The sequence below is a fragment of the Trachurus japonicus genome, chromosome 15 (assembly GCF_045865225.1).
Source record: "Trachurus japonicus isolate A0001 chromosome 15, Traja_1.0".
Taxonomy (NCBI): domain Eukaryota; kingdom Metazoa; phylum Chordata; class Actinopteri; order Carangiformes; family Carangidae; genus Trachurus; species Trachurus japonicus.
The window spans coordinates 12,597,308-12,608,343 of record NC_140921.1 but is presented as its reverse complement, the minus strand read 5'-3'; the positions used below and the strand labels follow the sequence as shown (position 1 = coordinate 12,608,343).

At 41.4% G+C, this 11,036-nt stretch overlaps 1 long non-coding RNA gene across 1 annotated transcript; it reads right to left on the bottom strand.

Annotated features, from left to right (window-relative positions):
• Positions 1–304: 304 nt before the first annotated feature.
• LOC146973294 (uncharacterized) lies at positions 305–9,802 on the bottom strand. The gene is made up of 3 exons (XR_015037746.1): positions 9,762–9,802; positions 8,783–9,071; positions 305–630 (listed from the first exon to the last, which is right to left on the bottom strand). It is a non-coding gene; the product is annotated as an uncharacterized LOC146973294 (long non-coding RNA).
• Between the last annotated feature and the right edge of the window lie 1,234 nt (positions 9,803–11,036).

Here is an 11,036-nt window from a genome sequence, read left to right as displayed (position 1 = left end):
AGCAAGCTTTTTCCACTCACTCACTAACTCAGCCCACAGCCAGTTTGCCTATCTGTGATTAAATTCATCAACAGCCTCCTCTTCTCACACACACAGACACATGATTCTCCCAAGAGAGTTGCCATCAGAGCACTGCCTCTCTATTAAAGATAGCTCCGCAGACAGAAACTTGCTTTACAACGAGTTCAGTGAGAGTCTACACTTTGCCCATTTAAGCATATATTCCCTCATCTCCTCCAATGTAAGAGCAGAAGTTGTAGCTTTGTGCTTTGACCATAAACAGGACTTGATTTACGCATATGCATTTTTTTCCTTATTTATGCAAACTTGCAGACTGTGTTGCCCAATAGGCTATTACAAACCAAATTGATATTATGCAAATACAGACAGAAAATGAGCGCAGGGGATGAGAGTTGTACTATTGGGACGGTCCAAGGCTGCCAGCAGTATGAATTAATTGTGTCCTAGCATGTGGGGCTGGAGGAAGCAACAGCAGGAGGGGGTTTTATCCCTCTCGGTGCGGCCTGGAGCTCTGCTGGAGTTTTAGATCTGGTGATTAGGCTGTGAGGTCGAGCTACTCAGCGGAAATCTCCTCTGAATTCTGAGGAAGCGCTGAAGGCATGTTATTCACTGCATCAGAACAGGAGGAAAAAAGTTTTTTTTTCTTCTTTTTTTTTGATGCAGGCTCAGATACAGCTGGCCAGTACACAAAAGATGAGAGGGCTTCAAGGTCCTTTGATTTGAATCCAGACTCTTATTGTGAGACTTCTGATTGAACCATTTACGACAGGGCTGATGCATTTTACACCAGTCTGTGAGTTTTCTTGCCTTGACTGAACTTTATCTCTCTATGTATCCATGTTTCAGTTTCTTTCTAGCACCTTGAATGTCTCATTTTACCATGCCTATCCAGTTCTGCAATTTGAGAATAATCTATGCAGTATACAAAAAAACCCCAACCACAGTCCGATTTGTAATATTACCCACAATCCAGGTGAAAATAAGTAGCTGATATGCAAATTCCCAAGACACTCATTCTGCAAGGGAAAATGCCCAAGGCTATATATCCACCTAAGGCACTGCATTATTCACAAGATAACTCTCTGTGGGTTTTGGTGAGCAGCATGAAAACGTCCTCCCAGCCCTGATAGACATGGTATAAATCCGACATGATGCACCTATCCCTCCGGTCTGGCTGTCCTGTCTGTAAAGAAAACACGCTCTCTTGTCTCAACCACTTTTCCAGGCAGGTGTTAATGTGTGAAAGAAAATACTGTGCAAACATTCACAGCATCAACACATGGACACGGAAATCAATAAAATGCTTGTTTTTCAGTGCACCAAATGGAATAGCCTATTGTGCTGATATGTGAAAGCCTAAGATATTCCTCAGCAGAACAGAGAGACGGCTTTATACACGACACCTACCACGCTACACCCTGCCCACCTTTTAACACCAAGGACCAGGGCCTTTCCTTCAGCTGTAAATTAGTTTCAAAACAAATTGCAGCTCAGACCATGTACCAAACTGAGCCTGATTTTTACCTTTTTGGAGGAAGCAAGGATGAGCACCAGCTGAGGGTCTCCATAGGCCTCTGAAGCAGCAGAAGGCTACTGCGCCGCTTTGACCAATCCTTAACCTCAGCCAACCTGGAAATACATATTGAAGAATTATATTAAGATACGTTTAAAAAGGAAAGGAAATCCAAAATCACTTTTGGATTGACACTGAAACACTGAACACATAAGCTTGACACTACACATCCCTCACAGTGAGACCCCTTCAGATAAAGCCCTGGTCCCTCTGACTGCCTCAAATCTGCACAGACTCTTACAAGACAACATGTTATAAAACACCCTGACTTTATTGCTTTTCGTCTATTTGTATTCTTACCTAGATAAGTTATAGTTGCTTTGTGGCATTTCTATCCTCAACTTATGTTACATTATTCATAATTAATATATGATGATGTGTGGTCTCACTTTTATCACCTTCAGGGTTCAGTGTAATAACCTCATGACAAATGTTTTTTTTGACATTATGGCCTCCTCTGTCAGGGGTGACCGGTGAACCTTTTGCCAACATTCCCCATAGAAATACTGTCACTGGAGAGAACTTGGGATATATCTTTGTTACTGGTGCAAGGTGCCCTGTTTGGTCTCTGTGCTGCTGCATCATCATCAACCCCTCACTCATTCCAGACACCACCGCGCCAAATCAGCTTTTCCACAGACGCACAAATACTTCCCTTTTACCGATTGAATTCAGAAATTACATCTGTTTTTTTTTTTTATTCGGACATGATTCTAAATTTATCACCACTTTACCAGCTGCTCCCAGAAAAGGTCACATTATTTTTGCTTTATTCAGCCGTTAATGAATGTTTTTAACATAGTCAGTGCCTCTGCCTCTGATTCCCATGTTGTTTGTTCTTCCTATATTCAAATTAGTCCCTTCTTAAAGTTAATTTGAGTATTCTAGACACTCTTGACTAATCACCATTGTTTTGTTGTGCTAACCCTGGAATGATATCATTTGACAAATAATTAAAATGGCTCCATGTGACTGTTCTGATTAATGCCATATTTCTTCTAAATTGAGCTAATTTTACCCTGCATGCTGTGCATCTCATTTTAATCATCCAGGGACGTATAGGAAACTGAGAAGAAATTATCTTTTCAGAAATTATACTCCTCATATGGCTCGCTTGCTTGTTTTTCTTTTAGTCAGCATGGCTGTTTTTACAGTGATGTGATAAATGGCAATTGGATTGTGAAAGAGAGGCAGTGTGCATTGAACAAACTGAAAAGATCTATACACCAGTGTACACCAAACACATTGCAAGTGCTCTCAACAGAGATGTGACAGGATGGAGCTCTCTTGTAAAACCAGAATAAATCACATAGCCGCCCCCCGACAAGAAACCAAAACGTGCTGCATCCAGGGAACACTACATGTATAAGAGACGTGCTGTTACATCGTGACACATTTTGTATCCTAAGTGAAAACTGTTCAACATTGCTGAAACACTTCTAACAAAAGTATGGCAATCACTCTGTGCAGTGACTGACCAGATGTGCGGATGTGAACAACTAGGCTGTATTACCGCCCTCACAAGACCTCTACAGGCTGTTCAGGTGCACAAAATGGTGCAACACGTGCATGCCTTTGAAGAGAGACTGAGTGTGAAGTATGGGCCATTGTCCACAACTGGACAGTTCTTATACCTCATCCACTTGCTGAGCTTTTCAACAATTTGGAACAAGTATATATGCCTTACATACTACCTTAGAGTACAGTAGCTCACACCAACTGCCGTGACTCAAACCCACTGTGACCTTACAAGTTAATTTCGCATCCATGGGGTTGCACTATATCGCTAAGTTATAAAGCCACATGTGGAGGAAACACAGGCTGGCCGACATTGCCATTCCTCCTATAGCCAGTTTGTGATGCTGGGAGAGACTGAGGAGAACACTTTCAGGAGGAAACACTTGCTATTCTACATCTATCAAAGCAGTCTTCATAGCAAACCCTTTTTCTTTCCAGGATCACTGCTCTCCATCACAATGAATGAAAAGACGTGAATACAGCAAGTGCACAGAATATTCGCCTGCTCAGTACTGAGGCAAGGCAGAGCTCCCTGACATCTCACGTACCACAAAGCGAATGAAGAAATCTAAACAGAGGGAGTGTGGGGAAAATAAATTACAAGGACAATTCTGCCTGATCACATAGCCTACATCTGTCTTGTATCACAACGGCAATATCAACAAGTAAAATCCAATACTAAGCCTTAAATCAAACCCTGCACCATACAGTGAGACAGCCACCTTCTACCAAACGTAAATTTTCAATAATTGTTTAACCACAATGTGGAACAAAATCACTACTTCCAAATGTTATAGGCTACCAGGTATTGAGGTATTCGCTTTGAACTCAGCAGCGTGCCAGACGTGCTGCAGATTTTCTCATCAACAACAAACATATTTTTGATCGGAATAGGTCCAGCCTGATCCAGTCCTCACCACTTTTCAGTAATCAACGGTACATAAAATCTATGTGAGGAGAGAAAGTTCCTGAAACAACACACAGACCAAATAAGGCTGCATGTATTCGCTTTTTTGTCTTTTTTTTTCCTGCCCACAACACTATCAACATAAAAACAATCTGCAGTATAAATAAAGGTTAAAATACAAAGCCTAGAGGATTAATTATGATAAAACCATTGACAGGCTGTCAGCTCTATTGTTAATAATGTAGAGTTCTTTAATTTTGTAGTTCAATCCTCTGAATAACTCCTACAAGCAAATCACTCAACAGTCCTCAAAGGTTTCCATAGCCCTGCTCCTAATATTGAACAGCTCATGATTATGTTTCTCTTTCTCAGCAGCTACTACGGCTACATTTTATTGTTATAGGTGACCTCTAGTGACCCATAGTAATTATGACAGGAGCAAAGGAGGAAGTCAGGTGACATGGGATATTCAGTCTGCGTGCAGCCTGATGAAACGCACTTTCACAGAAGATTTGTCTCTTGTGTAAAACCAACAGTAAGTGTTGTTTCTTTTGTCTGTGCCTGTTCCACAGCCTTAAATGAAAAGATTCATTTTATTCCCTGCACTTTACCAAGCAGTCTTATCAAAACTGTTCCACAACCTTAACTATGATTTTATTATTATGATGAGTCATATACGAGGTGAGAAACAAACACCTATGTTTGTTTAAAATGGAGGATTCCTTGTATTACAGTGTTACAACGTGCAGCTGTCATCCGACTCTGTCCTTTTCAATGAACATGTCTTTTTTCCATGCTCCCCCCATTATAACCACTGTTTACATCCCTATCATGGCTGAATCTATTTTCAGGCATGACAGGCAGTGGTGTAGTGTTTTTTTTTTTTTTTTTTTACTGGGTAGACGCCATTTAAAGGGATAGTTCACCCTAGAATGATATTTCGCTCATTATCTACTCACCCTCATGTTGACTAAGGGCTGGAAGAATTTTCAGAGTCCACCGTCCCTTCTCTGAGTTACAGGGGGTCTTGGCGTAGCAGTGCATTTCAATGCAACGGTTGCAAAGGGCCACCAGAGCTCTTCGTAAAAAAACACACACAAAAAAACATCCAAATACCTCCATGATGCTCGTATGTAATGTCCGTCTTGTGCTGAAGCCCCAAATTGCGTAATTGTCCCGAAAAAAATTAAATAAGTCTATATTTTAAGCTTGTTTGTAGCGGAAGTTTCTCGAAGCTCCTCTTCCTGGTCCGTCCAAATCTCGCGTGATTTGCGCCGGCGTCAGTGCGGTTACTGCGAATCACGCGAGATTTGGACGGACCAGGAAGAGGAGCTACGAGAAGCTTCCGCTACAAACAAGCTTAAAATATAGACTTATTTATTTTTTTTCGGGACAATTACGCAATTTGGGGCTTCAGCACAAGACGGACATTACATACGAGCATCATGGAGGTATTTGGATGTTTTTTTGTGTGTGTTTTTTTACGAAGAGCTCTGGTGTCCCTGTGCAACCGTTGCATTGAAATGCACTGCTACGCCAAGACCCCCTGTAACTCAGAGAAGGGACGGTGGACTCTGAAAATTCTTCCAGCCCTTAGTCAACATGAGGGTGAGTAGATAATGAGCGAAATATCATTCTAGGGTGAACTATCCCTTTAAATACCAAATATGTGACGTCATTGAAATACCATCCACTGCCACACGAGAGTTTAGTGTCACTGAACAAGACTGTAACATTTCATTGTCATCTATCCTAATGCCACAATCATTCACTCCAAAGTGTTGAAAGTCCAAGCCAAAGTGTTACATAAACAACTTCTATAGTAGACCAGACAGTAATCATAACACATGATGCAAGCATCAACCTTGTGCAGATCAGATGCCTCTAGTCAAAATAGAGGTTTACGTTTGCTTAGTGTCACCAGAAAGAAAACACAGATGAAACAGAGAGCCCAGTTGAACATTAGGCCTATATGACCATCCAAGAAACGAACACCGACTCAAAAGTCAGAACCCACATAACTGCAGCCAGCAGGCATCTCACCCATCTATGATCCCACCTAATGCATGGCACAGCGGCCGTGGCCAACATTAACATTAGTTAGCTTTTCCAAGGCCAGTTCAAGTCTTGGAGGAGCAGCTCTGCCGCATGGGCTGCTTAGTGGCCAGCCGATCACTATCAGCCTAACGTGTGTGTGCATAATTAACACTATCTGTAGCCAAAATATGACATGCAATTAAAGAATGTACAGTAGTTAACGTTACCTGTTACTAGGTCTTAGACACGAAAAAATCCATGCGCCTCATGAACATCTCCTTGACTTTTGCTCTGGGTGACCCGTTGATCTAATGTTGCGTTATGTTTTCAATTGCTTCATGGTCTTTAAGTAATGTTAATTCAGTTTTTTTAAGTCAGTTGAAGTCCAGTTTAGCTCGCTTGTTTTGACTGTAATGTTCGCTGACCTTACTGCCGACTAACGTACCACAAATATTCATTCAAGCTCAAGGCAACAAATATTTCTTGTGCTGGCGGCGGGGGTAACATGGCAGCCCAACAACAGTATGAGCCACTTTTAGTTATGTATTGTTTTCATCAACATTATAACAAACACACACTCATGACACACTGACAATGATTTTATATTTTTATAGATATTTAAAAAATCGTGTTTTGAAAAGAAAATCATGTTTCAAAAAAGACTGGGGGGCCCCGCACGACCACTACCACTGATGACAGGCATACTAAAGGAGTTCCACATCAGGAAAATAAGCTGCTTTTAATCTGCCATTTCCTCCAAGGTGCTGCTCCTGAAGCGGTCTCTGTAAAGTGCCTCCAGCACTCAGTTAAGTACTTCACTGGGAATACTTTAATTGCATCACTTGGCAATCATGACACACTCTGATCCCCACGGGAAGATGAGTGTTTCTTTCCATTTGTATCAATCAAATAGGCTGTGCTTAACCCCTTTCAACTGTCACCTGTCACTCATCTGATTAAACTGTGCAAATAATGAGGAATGCCAACGGAGGAACGTGCTGTAACCATCTTCAACAACAATTTATCTGCGCAGTTAATGTGTTTCATCTTGAAAAAGGGATATACCCAATTAATATACAACACACAATAAAATTCATCAATCAAAACATCTTGGTCGTGAGGTTTGCATAATGTGAGATTAAGTTTTCATGCTTTTTATTTTACTTTTAATGATTTGTTGGCTTATTTTGACATTGTTATATTCTAATATGCAGTTTGTTAAGCATGTTGTGTTGTTGGATACTGTGAAACGTGCTTCATGAAAAAAATGCCTTACAAAGAGAAAAACTATAGGCTACTGTAATCCCGCAAGACTTTGAGGCATAACTTTTGAGCAATGAGAAAAAAAAAGTTTTGTCCATAGTATAGGCTACTTCAGGGTTGGATGATAAGTCCATAATGCTCAGGAACAAATTAAATTTGGACATCAATGTTTCAATAAAAACTGTGCAAACCTGTTGATTAGGGAGTGAGAAACTCAACCACTGAAATATGTATGGAAGTGAAAACAACCCTCTCATGATTTTTATACTGGCTGCTGTGTCTCTCTGCTTCCTATTTCAATGACCTTGTTCAAAACAAAAACTGTCAAAATTTGCCTCAAACGCTGGTATAAATCAATTCACTAAAAAATTTAATATAAACTTTAACAGAGTTAATGTCTAAAAATCACCACAAAACATCAAGAGTGATTGGAAATTAATTACAGTACAACTTTCTAATAAAATCTTAAAAATAAAACCTTTTTTTTTTTTAGAAGGTTGGCTCAAAATAATGAACATCTTTCATTTTGAATCACCCAGTCTCCCTTGCCATTCTTAAATTTGCTAACTCTAGTGTCTCTTCACAGCACTCATCTGTCTTTACCTACTTACAGCTACCGTTGCTAGGTAACAGTTCAGACCAGCATGTGCATATTAAGTTTGATATCGAAAAAATATTTCAGCGGTCAGTGAAACAACAATTGAAGTTAGTATGCACTGTGGAACAGTACATTGAAATTCTATTTGTAAAACAAGCAGCCTTCAGTATTTCGATACAAGCACAAAAACCTACAATAATGGATTACACTAGTTGATTAGTAAGAGGAGTAATTTAACCAGCCTAATGTGTTATTTAGTAATCAATTAGTCATGTTAAGCATCAGTCTTCAGGGCTGATCAGTCTCCCTCTTGCCTTAGCTGACCCAGAAACCCATGACTGAACTGCTCACAGTAAATATTCTGCTTTGTAACCAAAAACCTACAGGGGATTTCTAATTAGGTAAGAAAACAGCACAACACCAAGAGCAGAGGACGGGATGAGACGGAGGATGGTGGAGGAAGCGTGGAGGATGGCGCTGATTGGGAGATGAAGAGAGAGGAAGTAGGTAACGGGAGAGAGATGGGAAGAGAGAGATGGCGGAAGGGAAAATAGCAGGAGATGAGAGGAAGAGTGGGAATTCATCAATTAATTAGAAACCAACAGCCAGTCATAGGAATGGCATGCAGGGATGGGGCGTAGGGTAGAGTAGAGTGAGGAGGAAGAGACACAAAAAAGAAACCAGAAGCATGTGTACATTTGCACAACATGAGATCGGATTGAGAAATTTGCACATAAAAGGACCAACAACGAAAGTGGATTGAGGGAATGATGGGGGGGGGGGGATAAAAATCCCTACACAGGCCTCTTAAGCATGATCCGAGGAGGCATCAGGGCCACGTTCCAGCCACCTTGTGCCTACATACCTGCCTGTCAACCTGCCAGCTCTGTAATATCCCACGGATGATGCTCCAGAGGGGCCAGGCTGCGTGCCGACACATTCCAACACAGGGGCCCTTTGAGTAGGCATGAGACGGTGGTTATGTGGCCAGGGACCAGTCTGGGTCAGCCAGCACTGCAGAGCTAATACGTGCCTAGACTTTCACCACAAAGCCCCGCAGGCCCCGCAGTCAATGAGCCCAGAGATTGTTGTGCCTCTTTCACTTTGGGAGCTCGGGATCTGAGAGTGAGAGCACAGGGGCGAAGCCACAGTGCCTCCGAATGAGAAGTAAAACAAACAGACGTTTTAGTGGAGGATACGGCTGGCTGCTTCTTCACCTTGCTGGCCCCTGTTGTATATTCAACATTAACAGCAACACGGCACAGTGGCTGAGCAACATACTGTATCCTCATGTCTGTCAGCCATGGCTGAAGTTTATTTTAAATGCAACATGAAGCCGAAATGAGGGTAGCCTATTTCAACAGGATTTCGCTCTATACCTATTTGCAATTCACACAGGCAGCATAGTCCTTCTACAAATCATACTTGCAAATGATGCATGGGAGTGTTGGTAAGTGGGTTCACGGGGATGTTGGGAGATAAGCTAGAGACCAACTCGCCAACCACATCAAAACTAGTGTTTTAGGAAATATACTCCATTGAGAAAAACATTGCAGAGAAATCTTAGTCAAAGTATTTAAGACTCCTCTGAAGCCAGAGACACTGTCCAAGCCACAGATAAAGATGTGACATCTTTTACAGTCTGTATCACCACCAGTCAGCAAATGAGCTCTAAATGGCGGGGGAAGTACCTGCATTAAAAATCCTCCAGGCTAAACACACAGAGCTAAAGTCCTGCCCTCTATCCTCAGCTAGCTATTGTAGATGATACCCCCTCCACTTCAGATAAAAACATTTAAAAGATAAGAAACACTTTGTGAATAAAATAAGCCCAGCATACATACCACATTTCACGTCTTTTAAAGCCAGTGCACATCCATGCTGAGACCGCACTGAACATGAGCAGAGATCCAATTAGCTGAAGACCTGTGTGAATGTGAAAGACATTTTAGCCTACTGGCAGAATTAAATAAAAAGACTAGAAATAATTTAAAATTAAACAGGCAAAATTAATCTTTTTTTCCCCCATTTCATTTTACCCCCTCAGAAAACCATAACTGATCAGCAAAATCAAATATTATCTCATCTTTTGATCAAATTTCCTTTGGAGTGAGAATAATTTCCATTTGTCTTTGGGTCATTTACTCAATCTTTCAAGCTCATGTGGTTTGTTTTGGAAATATTACATTTCACTTCTTTAAAAAGGACTTAATACACCATGATATGATCAAAGGTGTTATTGCTTAAAGGGATAGTTCACCCTAGAATGATATTTCGCTCATTATCTACTCACCCTCATGTTGACTAAGGGCTGGAAGAAGTTTCAGAGTCCTCCGTCCCTTCTCTGAGTTACAGGGGGTCTTGGCGTAGCAGTGCATGTCCATACAACGGTTGTAAAGGGACACCAGAGCTCTTCGTAAAAAAACACACACAAAAAAACATCCAAATACCTCCATGCTGCTCGTATGTAATGTCCGTCTTGTGCTGAAGCCCCAAATTGCGTAATTGTCCCGAAAAAAATTAAATAAGTCTATATTTTAAGCTTGTTTGTAGCGGAAGATTCTCAAAGCTCCTCTTCCTGGTCCGTCCAAATCTCGCGTGATTCGCAGTAACCGCACTGACGCCGGCGCAAATCACGCGAGATTTGGACGGACCAGGAAGAGGAGCTTCGAGAAGCTTCCCCTACAAACAAGCTTAAAATATAGACTTATTTAATTTTTTTCGGGACAATTACGCAATTTGGGGCTTCAGCACAAGACGGACATTACATACGAGCAGCATGGAGGTATTTGGATGTTTTTTTGTGTGTGTTTTTTTACGAAGAGCTCTGGTGTCCCTTTACAACCGTTATATGGACATGCACTGCTACACCAAGACCCCCTGTAACTCAGAGAAGGGACGGAGGACTCTGAAACTTCTTCCAGCCCTTAGTCAACATGAGGGTGAGTAGATAATGAGCGAAATATCATTCTAGGGTGAACTATCCCTTTAACCTGATGAAAACACCTGCGTACGTGCACCTGCGTACGTGCAAGAAGTAGTGATGGGCAATCGAGGCTTTGTTGAGGCTTCAACACCTTTTTCGAGTAATGATTCATTACTCGCGAGGCTTCACTGAC